Raw genomic sequence first — 14,404 nt, forward strand, 5'->3', positions numbered from 1 at the left:
AGAAGCGTAATGATCAGAGACGAGGAAGGTACCTGTCACTACGCTGGGGTCCTGGCGTGCCTCGTTTGCCCCCATCACTAATGCTCGGCCTCGCGCCGGATTGGACGACGATGCCTGACCCGTGAGTTGTCTCCCGTTTCCTCCCTGGTTCAGTTTCGGGCAGTTTCTTTTGAAGTGATCCGTGCTGCCGCATTCGTAGCAAGCACGGCTAGTGGTCACCATTTGGTTTCCTTGCGGGTTTTGCTGTCGGGCCGGTTGGGTCCTAAATGGCTGCGCACGGATAGGTTGCGTTGTCGGTTCAGGTTGTTCAGATTTGTCTTACAATTTGGTGCGTAGTGTCCAATCCTGCCACACCGGTGGCACACCACCTCTTTGCACACCGCCGCCATGGTGGTAACCACATTTCCCGCACTTAGGAAACGTTCCCTTCTGCGGTTCTTGCCTTCCGCCCGAACTAGTCATGGCATAGCTCTGGGCAGCGGGCCTAGCTCGTTTGCTTTGCTGCTTTTCCTGGATCCTATGGTCATGTGTACCCCGTTTTCCCCCAGCGGATTCTCCTGTCACCTTTAGTGATCCGCTCCGTAAGAAATCATACGTGACAATGCCAGCCTGTGTCACTGCACTTTCATACGTCTGGTGTCCCCCCCGCGTTAACTATACTTTTCACTACTGGAGTAAGTCCCCAAATATAACGTTCCACCCTCTTCGTCTCTGGGGTGACCAACCACGGTACTAATCGTGACAGTTCATTAAATCGGTTGGTATAACTCAAGTGGTCCGCCCCCTTCATCTCCAGATTCCACAACTCATTTTCCAGTTTCTGCAATTCATTCTTTGGGCAGAAATGTTCCAACACAAGAGCCTTAAGCTCTGTCCAGGTCATGTGGTTTGTCGCCGCCTGACCTCGAGTCTGTACTATGGTGTTCCACCATGTCAAGGCATGGTCTGTGAATGTACAGGTGGCGTACTTAACGACACAATCCTCGGGACAGTTGCTGATATTCACCACTGATTCTATTTTCTCTATCCATTTAACTAACCCATTCGGTCCTTCAGACCCGCTAAACTCTAATGGCTTGGACAACATAAAGTCCTTGATCGAACATCCCCTGGATGCACGAATCGGTTCAGTACGGTTCGTCTTTACCGTAGGTATAGGGCCATTACTGTCTGTAACGACCACTTTAGGCGGTGCGTCATTACTCGGAATCGTGTTATCATTCCTTGGAGGATTAGCATTTTGTTCCCCGTCATTATTTATGGGCGTTTGATTGCTCGGAGGGGTTGGATTGGTCGAGTTGTTAATACTGGCGGCGATGCGCGATACTATATCCGGTATCGCCGCCTCCAACTGTTGAGCAATCAAACGGCTCACATCTACTTCCGATATTTTCGTTGATCGTTTCGGTGCCATTCTACACAACATCAAGAAAATGCATATAATCAATACCATCTCAAATCATAAAACACAATACATATTTCATTCATTAGTAAACATTGATACATATTACACAAACATCAGTTTACATACTTTCCAGTCAACATTACATAACTAAGTTTTAATACAAGGGCCCTATGTCGGCATCATCTCGACATAACCCGTAAAGGGGTCAGTGCTTGAATGATACCCAAAAGTATCTATAATGATATGCCCCCAAAAGAGACCCACCCTAGGGGCCAGTGGTTGTATTATAACTAAACAAGATTCACTCCATGTTAGCATCACCACTAACTACTTACACATAGTATAAAAAAAAATGGTCCCTGTCTATCCCAACCCAAAACAACTAAACACGGTGGTAAACCAACCCCACCAACATCGCCACCCAACACCACTAACACCGCCATCATAACCCGAACCCGACTCTCCATCCGGTCAAGCATCCATTGGGAGTATGAGCACTCCCTCTTCAGCTGGGCGATTGCATACTGATGATCCAGTATGCAATCACCCAAGTACATTCTCCTTTGGACTCCCACCGTCAAGGCGGCGGAGTGCTCGTTCACCTGTTCGGTGAGCGTTCGGAGCCAGGCAGCAGCGTCCCGTTCCTGTCTCGGGAGACCCCACACCGGTAGAGTCGCAGGCTTGGGACGAGAGCTGGAGGACTCGCCCCTACGAGTAGCAGGTCTGGGTGGGGGCGAGATAGGTCGGACCCTTGGGATACTGATCCGCGCCGTGAGGCGGGGTCCGAATCCAGGGGGTGCAGGAGCGACCTGTGGTGCGGGTGGGGTCGGGGATCTGGCCATCCTAGCTGAGGAGGACTGGCCGGAACTCCTAAAGCTAGCCTCGGAAGGCTCGGTGTTAGATGCTACAAGTGGGCTCCCGGAGTCCCCGGAGCTGACCTCCTCCGGGTCCTCCTCGATCGACACACTGGGGGTTCTTGACATATTACCTGCACACAAGTTAACAAACATATAGTTCTTTCCATAGTGTAAATCATAATCAAATTAATATGCACTTACTTATACAACTTGACCACATAACAATATTATCACATATTTGCACATATGTTGCCAATTTTACCTATTAAAGTCCCCCGTGACTTCCCCTGAATTCCCTCGTGTAGACAAGTCTGTTATTATGTTCCGGACCATAATAACCCACTTGTCCATCCAAGTTCATCCCGATCTCATCACAATATATATTTAGTTGATATTCAGATCCTATAATACTTGAGCTACTGGTTATATTTTAGGTATATTTTAAAGACATCCTAATTCTTTATAACCAATGGCTCTGATACCAAGTTCTGTAACACCCCGTAACCGCAGCGGAAACGTAAACGGGATGCAACAGACACATCTGATATCAACAGCATTGCTTATAAGGAAAATACCACTACATTAATTTATATCATATTACATTGTTGCGAGTTTCGTTACTGTCTAGGTGTTACACACATGTTTTACCGATAAGACATTAATATATTCATTACAAAATATAGATCAGCAAGCTTCCAACAAGTAGCACAGATCAATAAGCACATATCAATCATTCCAACTTGGGCATACCTAGAAAACATGTAAAGAAAACGGGTCAACTACGAATAGTTGGTGAGTTTCACTAATTTAAATAAACACTGACAGATCATTTTAATAATCATTTATTAGTAATGTAATTATGCTGGGAACTATGTTACCCCAGAACATTTCCATTAATCTTCTGGGAACTACGTTACCCCAGAACAATAATAACCTCTGGGAACTATGTTACCCCAGAACAATAATAACCTCTGGGAACTATGTTACCCCAGAACAATAATAACCTCTGGGAACTATGTTACCCCAGAACAATTCCACACGATAAGCAATTTATATATTCTGTGCATCAAACCATATAAATATACAAGTGTTTCCATACGATCGGTGGTTGCTCGAGCAACTCGGCTTTGACCTTAGAACAAGTGAGGCATTTGGATACATATGCCGCAATATCTTTCTTTATTCCCGGCCACCAAAACATGGGACGAAGATCGGCATACATTTTATCCGCACCGGGATGAATCGAGTAGCGTGACTTATGAGCTTCATCAAGGATGAACGTGCGAATCCCGTCACGATCGAGAAACCATACACGGTTCAAATAATAAAGTAAACCGTTACGTTTGGTTTCAAGTTGGAGTTCGGCGCCACACGACATCTCATCGTATAAAGGTCGGATTGCATGGTGACACAGTTGAGCAAGACGAATTTAATGTGACTCTTACGACTAAGAGCGTCGGCCACGACATTTGCTTTCCCGGGGTGGTAGCGAATCTCGCAATCGTAATCGCTTAACAATTCATCCCATCGTCTTTGTCTCATGTTGAGATCCTTTTGGTCGAATATGTGTTGCAAACTTTTATGATTGGTGAAAACCACACATTTTGTTCCATAAAGATAGTGTCTCCAAATTTTCAAGGTAAACACAGCCGCACCAAGTTCGAGATCGTGCGTCGTGTAATTTTTCTCGTGAACCTTGAGTTGACGCGATGCGTAAGCAATGACCTTGTCTCGTTGCATAATAACACAATCGAGACCTTGGATAGAAGGGTCGCAAAACACAACAAAATCATCGTTGCCCTCGGGAAGAGCAAGGATAGGAGCATTGCAAAGCATGTCCTTTAGGGTTTGAAACGCTTTTTCTTGTTTGGGACCCCATTCATAGACTTTCCCTTTGTGGGTTAGTGCGGTAACGGGTGAAGCAATCTTCAAAAAGTTGCGGATGAAACGACGGTAATATCCCGCTAAACCAAGAAATGAGCGAACCTCCATTGGAGAGGATGGGGTTTTCCAATTTTTAACGACCTCGATTTTAGCGGGGTCAACGTGAATACCCTTGTCGTTGACGATGTGGCCCAAAAATTGAACTTGCTTTAGCCAAAATTTGCATTTGGAGAATTTAGCATAAAGTTGTTCTTTTCGCAACAAGTACAGAACGACGCGCAAATGATCCTTGTGTTCGTCCTTGGATTTAGAATATATCAAGATGTCGTCGATAAAAACGATAACGAACTTGTCGAGGTAGGGTTTACAAACGCGATTCATAAGGTCCATGAAAACGGCGGGAGCATTAGTCAAACCAAAAGGCATGACTCGGAATTCAAAGTGCCCATAACAAGTACGGAAGGCGGTCTTGGGTATGTTTTCCTCGTGGACACGAAGTTGGTGATAACCCGAACGGAGATCAATCTTGGAGAAACAAGCGGATCCTTGGAGCTGATCGAAGAGATCATCGATGCGCGAAAGGGGATATCGGTTCTTGATGGTAAGCTTATTGAGCTCACGGAAATTGATGCACATACGAAGAGTACCATCCTTCTTCTTGGCAAACAAAATGGGTGCGCCCCATGGAGACGAACTCGGGCGAATGAAACCCTTGTCCGTGAGTTCTTGGATTTGGTTTGAGAGTTCTTGCATCTCGGAAGGTGCAAGATGGTATGGTGCTTTGGCTACGGGGTTTGCTCAGGGTACAAGATCAATACGGAACTCCACTTGACGTATGGGAGGGAGTCCAGAAATGTCTTTGGGAAATACTTCAGGGAAATCGCGAACAATCGGGATGTCGAAAAGTTGCTTTTCTTCGTGGGCCTTTGTAGTGAAATGGGCTAAGAAATCGACATACTTCTTGCGTAAATAACGTTGGGCTTCAAGGCACGACATGAGGTTTAACTTTGAGAATGGTCTTTCTCCGGCGACGTTTAGAATTACGCCACCTTCGATAGGGATACGAATAATCTTCTCGAAACATAGAATTTCGGCACGATGAAGAGAGAGCCAGTCCATACCAATGATGACGTCGAAGCTACCCATTTGCATCGGAATAAGATCAATCGAGAACTTTTGCCCATTAAGGGTGAGCGTGCAATTACGGACGACGGAGTCAATAACGATTGAACTACCGTTAGCTATCTCTACCGTGAAGGGTTTAGACAATTTACTACGGGGTACATCAAGTATGTACTCAAAATCAAAGGAAATGAAACTCCTATCGGCTCTCGAATCAAATAATACCGATGCATGATGCTTGTTAACTAAAAGCGTACCTTTCACCACATCGATCGAGTTTCGGGCTTGACTAGCATTGATGGTGAAAGCTCGCCCTTGGGTTCCTTGAGTTACTTGAGTTTGAGATGTTGAAACTTGAGGGGTTGGAGCTTGGTAGGCTTGTATGAGCATGGGTTGAGCTTGAGGTTTTGGAGGAGGCATGAGTTGGGGTAATTGAGGTTGGTAAGTTTGAACTTGGTAGGCTTGAGAGGTGTAGTAGGGTTGTGGGGCAACATAGGCTTGATGGGCTTGAGCGAGTCGAGGACACGCGTTGTGGAGGTGGTTTGGATCACCGCAGTTATAGAAAGCCCTAATGGTGTTAGTGATTGGAGCACGAGGGATGGCTCGGTTGGGTTGGTTTAACTGTGCGAACCGCGGTGGAGCGGCTTGCACTCGGGGTGCTTCTCGGCAGTATTGGATGAGGTGGCCGAATCGGTGGCAATTGGTGCTCACTCGGCAAGTGGATTGAGCCGGATGGTGACGTTAACAAGTGTTGCAATACAGGTGTGGGCCGGTGTATGGTTTCTTGGTTAGAGGGGCTTGTTGGGCTATGACATAGTTTTGGGAATTGGGCTTTCGTTTCTTATTGTGGTAATGAGAGGAGTTGTGGTTGTGGTTGTGTTTGGAGGATTCGGACTTTGAGGGTTCGGGCTTTGACTCTTTAATGGGCTCGGATGCAGGCTTATCATTAGGCTTCTTAGAGCCTTTCCGCGTCAAGGTCCCAGCCTTAACGTGGTTTTCGGTGAGGGTACCGGCTAGAGCAATGGCATCACGAAGTTCCTTCGGGTCATGACTAAGGACGGAATCTTGGATTTGCATCGGCAAACCCGTGATATACTTGTCAATGGCACGCTCCAAGGAAGTGACCATGTGCGGGATGAGGACGCTCAATTCATGGAACCGATCGTTGTAAGCGGTATTATTACCTCCCTCTTGCTTCAAATTCCAGAATTCTTCTTCCAACTTCCAGAGTTCATATTTCGGGCAGAATTGGTCTAACATGAGCTTCTTGAGGTCATCCCATGGCAAGGCCATGGCAACCTCAGCCCCAAGGTCTCTCTTTTTACTAGTCCACCAAGTAAGGGCACTAGATTTGAAAACAATTGATGCATACGTGGTCTTCTTGTCATCCGGACATGCACAGTGGAGAAACACGCTTTCCATGTGCTCGAACCATTGAAGAAGGGTTGTAGCACCCTCAGTCCCAAAGTAATCGATCGGGTTAGCGTTGGTGAATTGCTTGATAGTGAAAACGTTAGGGTTTGCGGGAATAGTTGCGGCATTCACGGCTTGGAGTTGAGAGATGACAATAGGGAGGGCTTCCACGATTCCCTTTGTAATGCGGGACGACTTGCGACGGCTCGAGTTGCTAGCGCGGTGGGTAAGGTTGATGAGACGGGAAGACATACTGCAAGGATCTAATGTGTAAAATTTTCGAGACTTGGGTAAATGTCGTAAATGTATGAGTTTGTATAAGTTGATACTTGTGAATTCTATTTAACAATTTGTGGTTGAGTTTGTAATTGAGGTTGAGAATGAGGTCATTTATGAGATGTGATTTTATAAGTGTTGACGTAATGAGGAATAATAAATAAAATAGATACATAATAAATAAATAGTTATAACATAACTTAAAATTGAAACATGGGGTTTCATTTGTTGGTTACGATTTCATGAACCACCATGGTTCCTTCCAACGAAATGAAAATATCGAAAGCCAAATAAAATTGATAAAAATTGAGTCGTGAGGGGTGTTGAGATAGATGGCTGAAGTACTTCGGGAATCACCCCGTATTTGTGTACTTCACCCAACTATTCAACTAAAACACAAAACGGAAAACCAAGTTTAGTCACGTATCACCGTGAATTCGTTTATAAATTAAGGATGTCATCGTCACATGACCACGATTGTTACAATGAGGGTAGTAGATTCGTGAAGGTTTGGTGTGATATGCTTTGGCCTAACAAGTTTCACACTCACACCTCACCCTCCAGGTTGGCAACCAGGTCTCACGGTTGATCGAGATGTATACACATTGCATTTCCTTAGGCTCACAAGCCTTGGTGTCAAGGGATCGGTGTACAGGTGTGTCCCCCTTACAGTTACTACGTATCCGTTACACGAATCATCCTCAAGGAGAGGGGAGGTAAAGGGTGGGAATTCTTAAGAAATTTCCCGATTTGAAAATCGTCCTAAAATTTTGAAAAATGATTTTGAGGCATAGCCTCAGAACAAGTGTGTGCTTTTGTGTGTAAAATTGTATATATAATAAACAATTTAAATAAATTAAGATATGTACAAAAATTTAAACAAGTAGGGTACACACATATAGGGACCCTAAGCATGCTACTAGGTCGTTACGTCTAACCACCTATCTTATAGCCTTCGTCTCTGATACCAATCTGTCACACCCCAACCTATGGCGGAATATAACGGGGCGCGACATAATTGTATCATAGCTAAAAAGACACTAAAATAAATCCACGTGTCAATTTCTAAATTATTAAATTCATATTATTCAAGTACGCAAAATCACAAACATTGTCTCATAGAAATAAACATAACAATTTAATAAAAAGAAATAAATAGTCTTTAATTCATGTATCCTAAGGTCCAACTACTCTTTAATCCCTTGTTTCTTCATCCAATATAGCTACCTGCGTCATGCGGGAAAATACGTAGTTTATCAACGTAAAGTTGAGCAAGTAATCACGGTTTTTGAATACATATAATATAAAAATGACAATTCCTTGCGATAATATGAAATATTACAACTAGCATACCACCATGGATAACGAGCTACTCCGACGGCGTATGATCATACTAATGAGGATGAGGATGATATACCAACCACCAAAACATAAAATAAACACATAGTCACATTTGCACGTATAACTAATTGAGCAATATCATATAACGCAAATAGTTGAATTGTAGTGAAAAATTATTTAACGCATAATGCCCCCAAAATATAAAACGGTAAAAAGGGGGATGTGAATTACTTACCTTTTAGTGAGTGGATTAGTGAGGATGAGATAATAATAAAAGAAAGTGAGGATGAACATGTTCAAGCCTTCGAGATACGTCAACAAGGATGCCCTAATTGTTAATGATAGTATAACTAATAAATGAGGGAAAAAAAAGATTAATAAGACATAACGATTTGATTTTGAAGGAATATTATTAGTTTTAATGCCATTATGTTGATTTAATCGGTTTGAAAGACTTGGCGTCTTTTAAGGTTTTAAAACATTGTATTTATTATTGTTAGTATTTATATTATTATTATCATTGTTATTATTATTATTATTATTATTATTATTATTAGTAGTAGTAGTGTTAATATTATTATTTGGTAACTAATATAAGTGTTATATTTTATCTATGCTTATATTTTCAAGTAAATAGATCATAAATAAATAATAACCAATATTAAGTATTAATAACATTATATATATATATAAACATGGGAGAATTTATCCGGACCTTTAAGCTTGGTCGTTTTAGTACTATATATAAATAAATAAATACATATGAACAAATAAATAAATAGAATAATATTTGTCTTATAGTATTATATTCATATGTATGTTTATGACGCAAAGCCATGGCCAAAGTAACATTTTAGAGGTTCGGTTTCACTAAAATATCATTTAACTAATATTATATATACACCATATAAATAGAAAAACATTTAAAATAAGTCTTTAAAGAAAATACTTAAAAACCAGGCATGGGGAGGCTCAAACCCGTGCCCCAGGCCGGTTCTGGCATCTACATAAACACACAAACCACCAGACCAGGATGCTTATTCGTTAACATCATGAAAACAAACAAATAAATAGCCCAGTTCAGTTGTTCATATTCAATTAGATAAACCCTAGCTCTTAAATCATGTTAATAGTTAATTGTTGATTCGAATTGAGTTAGGGTTATTGTTTATTGCTTAAAAACGAACTAAATGCACCTTTCAATTACCGTTTATGGTTGCAGATTGCGGGTTATTGAGCAACAAAAGGGTCGTGGTTGAGCTTGAGATCAACAGGTTCTTGACGGCTTCGTTTGATGCAATTAGGTTAGGTCTTTGTTTCGTGAGGGTGTTAAGAAGATGTGTGCACGTTTAATTGAATTATGGGCGTGTATTTATAGTGTTACCATGCCCAAATCAGCCGCGGTTTCATACGCTTAATTCGCTATCATTTTGATTCGTTTTACCAAGTTTTAAGTGTCGGTGAGATCGTTTATGATCAAGAAAGGATTTGGTGAGATCAATTTTACAATTACAATCGTTAATTTCGGCTCAAGCAATGGGGGGGAGGGGGTATACACCGTCGGTGAAGAGAGGAGGAAGAAAGATTATTATTTTATTATTATAATATTTTAATACAATTGCAAATTGGTCCTTCATCTTTTGTGGTGTGTGCAACAATGGTGAATTGTTTAGTTTAGGGGTTGATTTGGCAATTCTTAGATAGTTTAAATAAATATAAAAGGAATAATAAAAGAAATTTTTTTATAATTAATTTTAACCGACTACGAATCGGGTCGGGTCCAAAACATGAAACGGAAAACCGAAATGTTACAGTTTGTTTGGTTGTTCATCAACATTTAGGGTTTAATCTTTTGTGTCATTGAACTAGAATCATCAAACCTTGTCATTGAGTTAATTATCTTAGACATAGAATTGGCAGTTGTGGTGTCCGGGTTCATTTGTGTCAACAATTCGGTTAGGGTATCGTTTGTCATCATAAATCAAACCATAGGACTAGCAATTATTATAAAACCAAAGACTAAAGAATCTGTGATTGACGTATGGAACACATAACCCAAACCTAGAATGAATGCTTTTTAATTAATATTGTTTACAATCTTTTCAAGTAATCGTTTAGCTTTAAGTCTTTAATATTTTTCTAAAAACTGCTTGACATCGTCTGTCCAACTTAGTTTAATAATTAAATTAGTAGTATTATAATTAGCACTTTCCTTGAGTCCCTGAGGAGACGACCTCACTTACCCGTACTAGTTATAGGTATTTAAGTATTTAATTAATTGTTTTTGAGTAGACCGCGATAGCCTACATCACCCCTCGCACCACCAATATTGTCCGCTTTGCCCACGAAGAGCTCACGGATTTGTTTTTGGTTGCCGAGGTTGAGACTTCCCTGGAGGTCACCCATCCTACTACTACTCCCACCTGAGCACGCTTAACTGTGGAGCTCTACTCTCGTCCACTACCATTAAGCCCAAAACGCGTTGGTAATTTAAGAGGCAGAACATTTACTTATGAACAAAGGATCTCTCCTGTCCACGGCCGATGTGGGATTTGCCTAGGGTGTTACAAACACCCCCTTTTGGACTCATCGTCCTCGATGAGGTTTACCCCACCATCCAATCCAGGATGTGGGATTCGCCTAAAGTGTACCTCGCGACACCCCAGGAGACTCACCGTCTCTGATGGGTTTGCCCCACCATCCCGAACGGCACAGGAGTGTCTCTGATACCACTTGTAACATCCGGCCCCTCGCACCACCAATATTATCTGCTTTGCCCACGAAGAGCTCACGGATTTGTTTTTGTTTGCCCAGGTGGAGACTTCCTAGGAGGTCACCCATCCTGCTACTACTCCCACCTGAGCACACTTAACTGTGGTGCTCTCCTCTCGTCCACTACCATTAAGCCCAAAACGCGTGGGGGATTTAAGAGGCAGGACATTTACTTATGAACAAAGGATCTCTCCTGTCCACGGCCGATTTGGGATTTGCCTAGGGTGTTACAGATATCCAATTTGCATCACAGTGTCCTTCGATAACTGTCGGATATCTGTTATAATGCAACCTGTATTCCCGAGTGTATCTTAGGTACCGAAGCAACCGAATCACACAGTTCCAATGAATTGAACTTGGGTTGCTTGTGTATTTACTTAGCTTGAATATGCTAAGTCTGGTCAAGTACAACTCATAAGATACATCAAGCTACAAATAATTCTTGAGTATTCCAACTGGTTAACGGGTTCACCTCTATTCTTAGCTAGATGTTGACTCGCCTCAATAGGAGTTCTAGCTACATTAGCATTAAACTTCTCAAGAATTTTGTTCATGTAATGGGCTTGACTTAAAACAACTCCACTTTGGGTTCGTGTGATTTTAACTCCCAAAATCACATCCGCAAAATCCATGTCTTTCATGTCAAATCTTGCCTTTAGCATATTCTTTGTGGACGTTATGATTTTGTCATCACTTGCAGCAATGAGCATATCATCTACGTACAGACACAGAATGACATATCCATTTGATGTGTCCTTCACATATATACATTCGTCACAATCATTGATTTTGAACCCGGCATCAAGCATGACATGATCAAACTTTTGATGCCATTCTTTTGGAGCTTGTTTCAATCCATACAAGGATTTTACAAGTTTGCAAATTTTCTTTTCTTGCCCAATGGCTATGAAACCTTCAGATTGTTCCATGTAAATCTCTTCCTCCAGATTTCCATTCAAGAAATCTGTTTTCACATCCATTTGGTTAACTTCCAGATTTCTAATGGCGGCAATGGAAACCACCAACCTGATGGAGGTTATTCGCGTAACTGGCGAATATGTATCACAGTAATCTAAACCTTCTCGTTGTTTATATCCTTTGATCACCAACCTTGCCTTGTACTTATCGATGGTGCCATCTGGTTTCATATTCTTCTTAAAGATCCATCGATATCCTAGTGGTTTACATCCTTGAGGAAGTTCCACTAGTTCCCAAGTATGATTTTGTAAGATAGAATCTATCTCACCTTTGATGACCTCCCTCCACTGAGGTCCTTCTGAGGAACTCACCGCTTGTTGGTACGTTTGAGGTTCCTCTTCTACCATGTAGGTAAGGAAGTCAGAGCCGAAGGATTTTTCAGTCCGTTGCCGTTTACTCTTTCTAATTTCAACTTCCTCTATCTCAGATTGTTCTCCAGAACAATTTCCTCAACCGGTCTAAAACAACTCGGCTTTCCTTTACCCAAGCATGGAAACATATGTTCAAACCATTATGTATCCTTGATTCTAGTATGGTGCCTTTATTTATTCCAGGGTTCTTGGAATCATGCACAAGAAAACAAAATGCACCACCAGGACGAGTGTATCCTATAAATATACAATACACTGTTTTAGGTCCTATTAGTAGTCGTTTCGGTGGTGTCAATAATACCTTGGCTAGGCACTCCCATACTTGCAATTATTTATATGATGGTTTTTCCCGTCCATAATTCGTATAGAGTTACATCTTTCTTCTTATTGGGTATCATGTTTAAGATATAATTCGCCGATAAGATTGCTTCCCCCACATGTCTTGGCTTACACCAGAACTTATCATCATGGCATTCATCATTTCTATCAAAGTGCGGTTCTTCCGTTCCGCTATGCCATTTGATTGAGAAGAGTAAGGAGGCATGAGTTCATGTATCATTCCATCTCTTTCACACAAATCAACAAAAGGTGAAACATATTCACCTCCTTGGTCACTCCTTACTCTTTTGATTTTCCGATTTAGCTGATTCTCAACTTCGGCTTTGAACAAAATAAACTTATCAATAGCCTCATCCTTACTCTTAAGTAAGTACACATAGCAATACCTTGTACTATCATGAATAAACATGATGAAGTACTTACTCCCACCACGAGTAGGAATTGCTTTTAGATCACACACATCGGTGTGGATCATCTCGAGGGGTTCGGTGAATCGTTCAATCTTTTTGAATGACGATCTTGTTTGTTTTGCTTCGACACAGGTTTCACATTTATTATTTGAGTCAATATCGAATGTTGGTATACAATTAAGTTTAATTATACGTCGAATGGAATTAAAGTTAACATGACCTAGTCTACCATGCCAAACATTAGAAGACTCAAGAAAGTAGGCAGAACTAGTAGTGTTCTCATTCATTCCATTAAACACGGTTACATTCAGTTTAAACATACCATTAAGGGCATAGCCCCTACCAACATACACACCATTTTTGGTCAACACGACCTTATCCGACTCAATAACCATTTTAAAACCAAACTTGTTCAACTTCCACCCCGACACAAGGTTCTTACGAATTTCTGGAACATACAACACAAGCTCCTTGGGACTTCTTCTTCTTCCCAATTCTCCCCCTAGGACCAAGGTTGGAGCCTTTCCCATGAATTTTCTTTCCACCGTTTTTATTACCCTATGAAGATTGACCATGTTCAACAACATTGGTCTTTGTCATTCCAAGACCATCAATCCTTTTTAGAGCAATTTTGTTATCTTCTTCAATACGAAGACGAACGACAAGATCTTCAATGGTCATCTCCTTTCGCTTATGCTTGAGATAGTTCTTGAATCAACCCAACTTGGTGGTAGCTTTTCAATCATAGCCGCAACTTGGAATATCTCACTAAGCGACATTTCTTCCGCATGAACATCATGAATAATAACTTGCAACTCTGGGACGTGGCTCATGACAGTTTTTGAGTCTATCATATTAAAGTCCAAAAACTTTGCCACCACGAACTTCTTAGCACCGGCATCTTCGGTTTTGTATTTGCAGTCCAAGACTCCCTTAATTTTTTGGCAGTCTTGGCCTTGCAATACACATTGTATAGTGCATCCACCATACAATTCAAAATATAATTCCGGCACAAGAAATCCGAATGATTCCAAGCCTGAACCGCGCTCACCGAATGAGTATCCATTTCCCCTTCATCAACATGGGGGGAACGGTTTCAGTCAAGAACCTTGCTATGTTCAACGTGGTCAGATAAAAGAACATCTTTTGCTGCCACTGTTTGAAATTCACACCGGTGAATTTTTCTAGTTTCTCAGCATGAGACGCAACTGCATTAGGTAGTGACGCAACCAAACT

The sequence above is a fragment of the Bidens hawaiensis genome, unplaced genomic scaffold (assembly GCF_021521415.1).
Source record: "Bidens hawaiensis isolate Kalapana, Puna unplaced genomic scaffold, B.hawaiensis_p1.1 tig00419617_1, whole genome shotgun sequence".
Lineage (NCBI taxonomy): Eukaryota > Viridiplantae > Streptophyta > Magnoliopsida > Asterales > Asteraceae > Bidens > Bidens hawaiensis.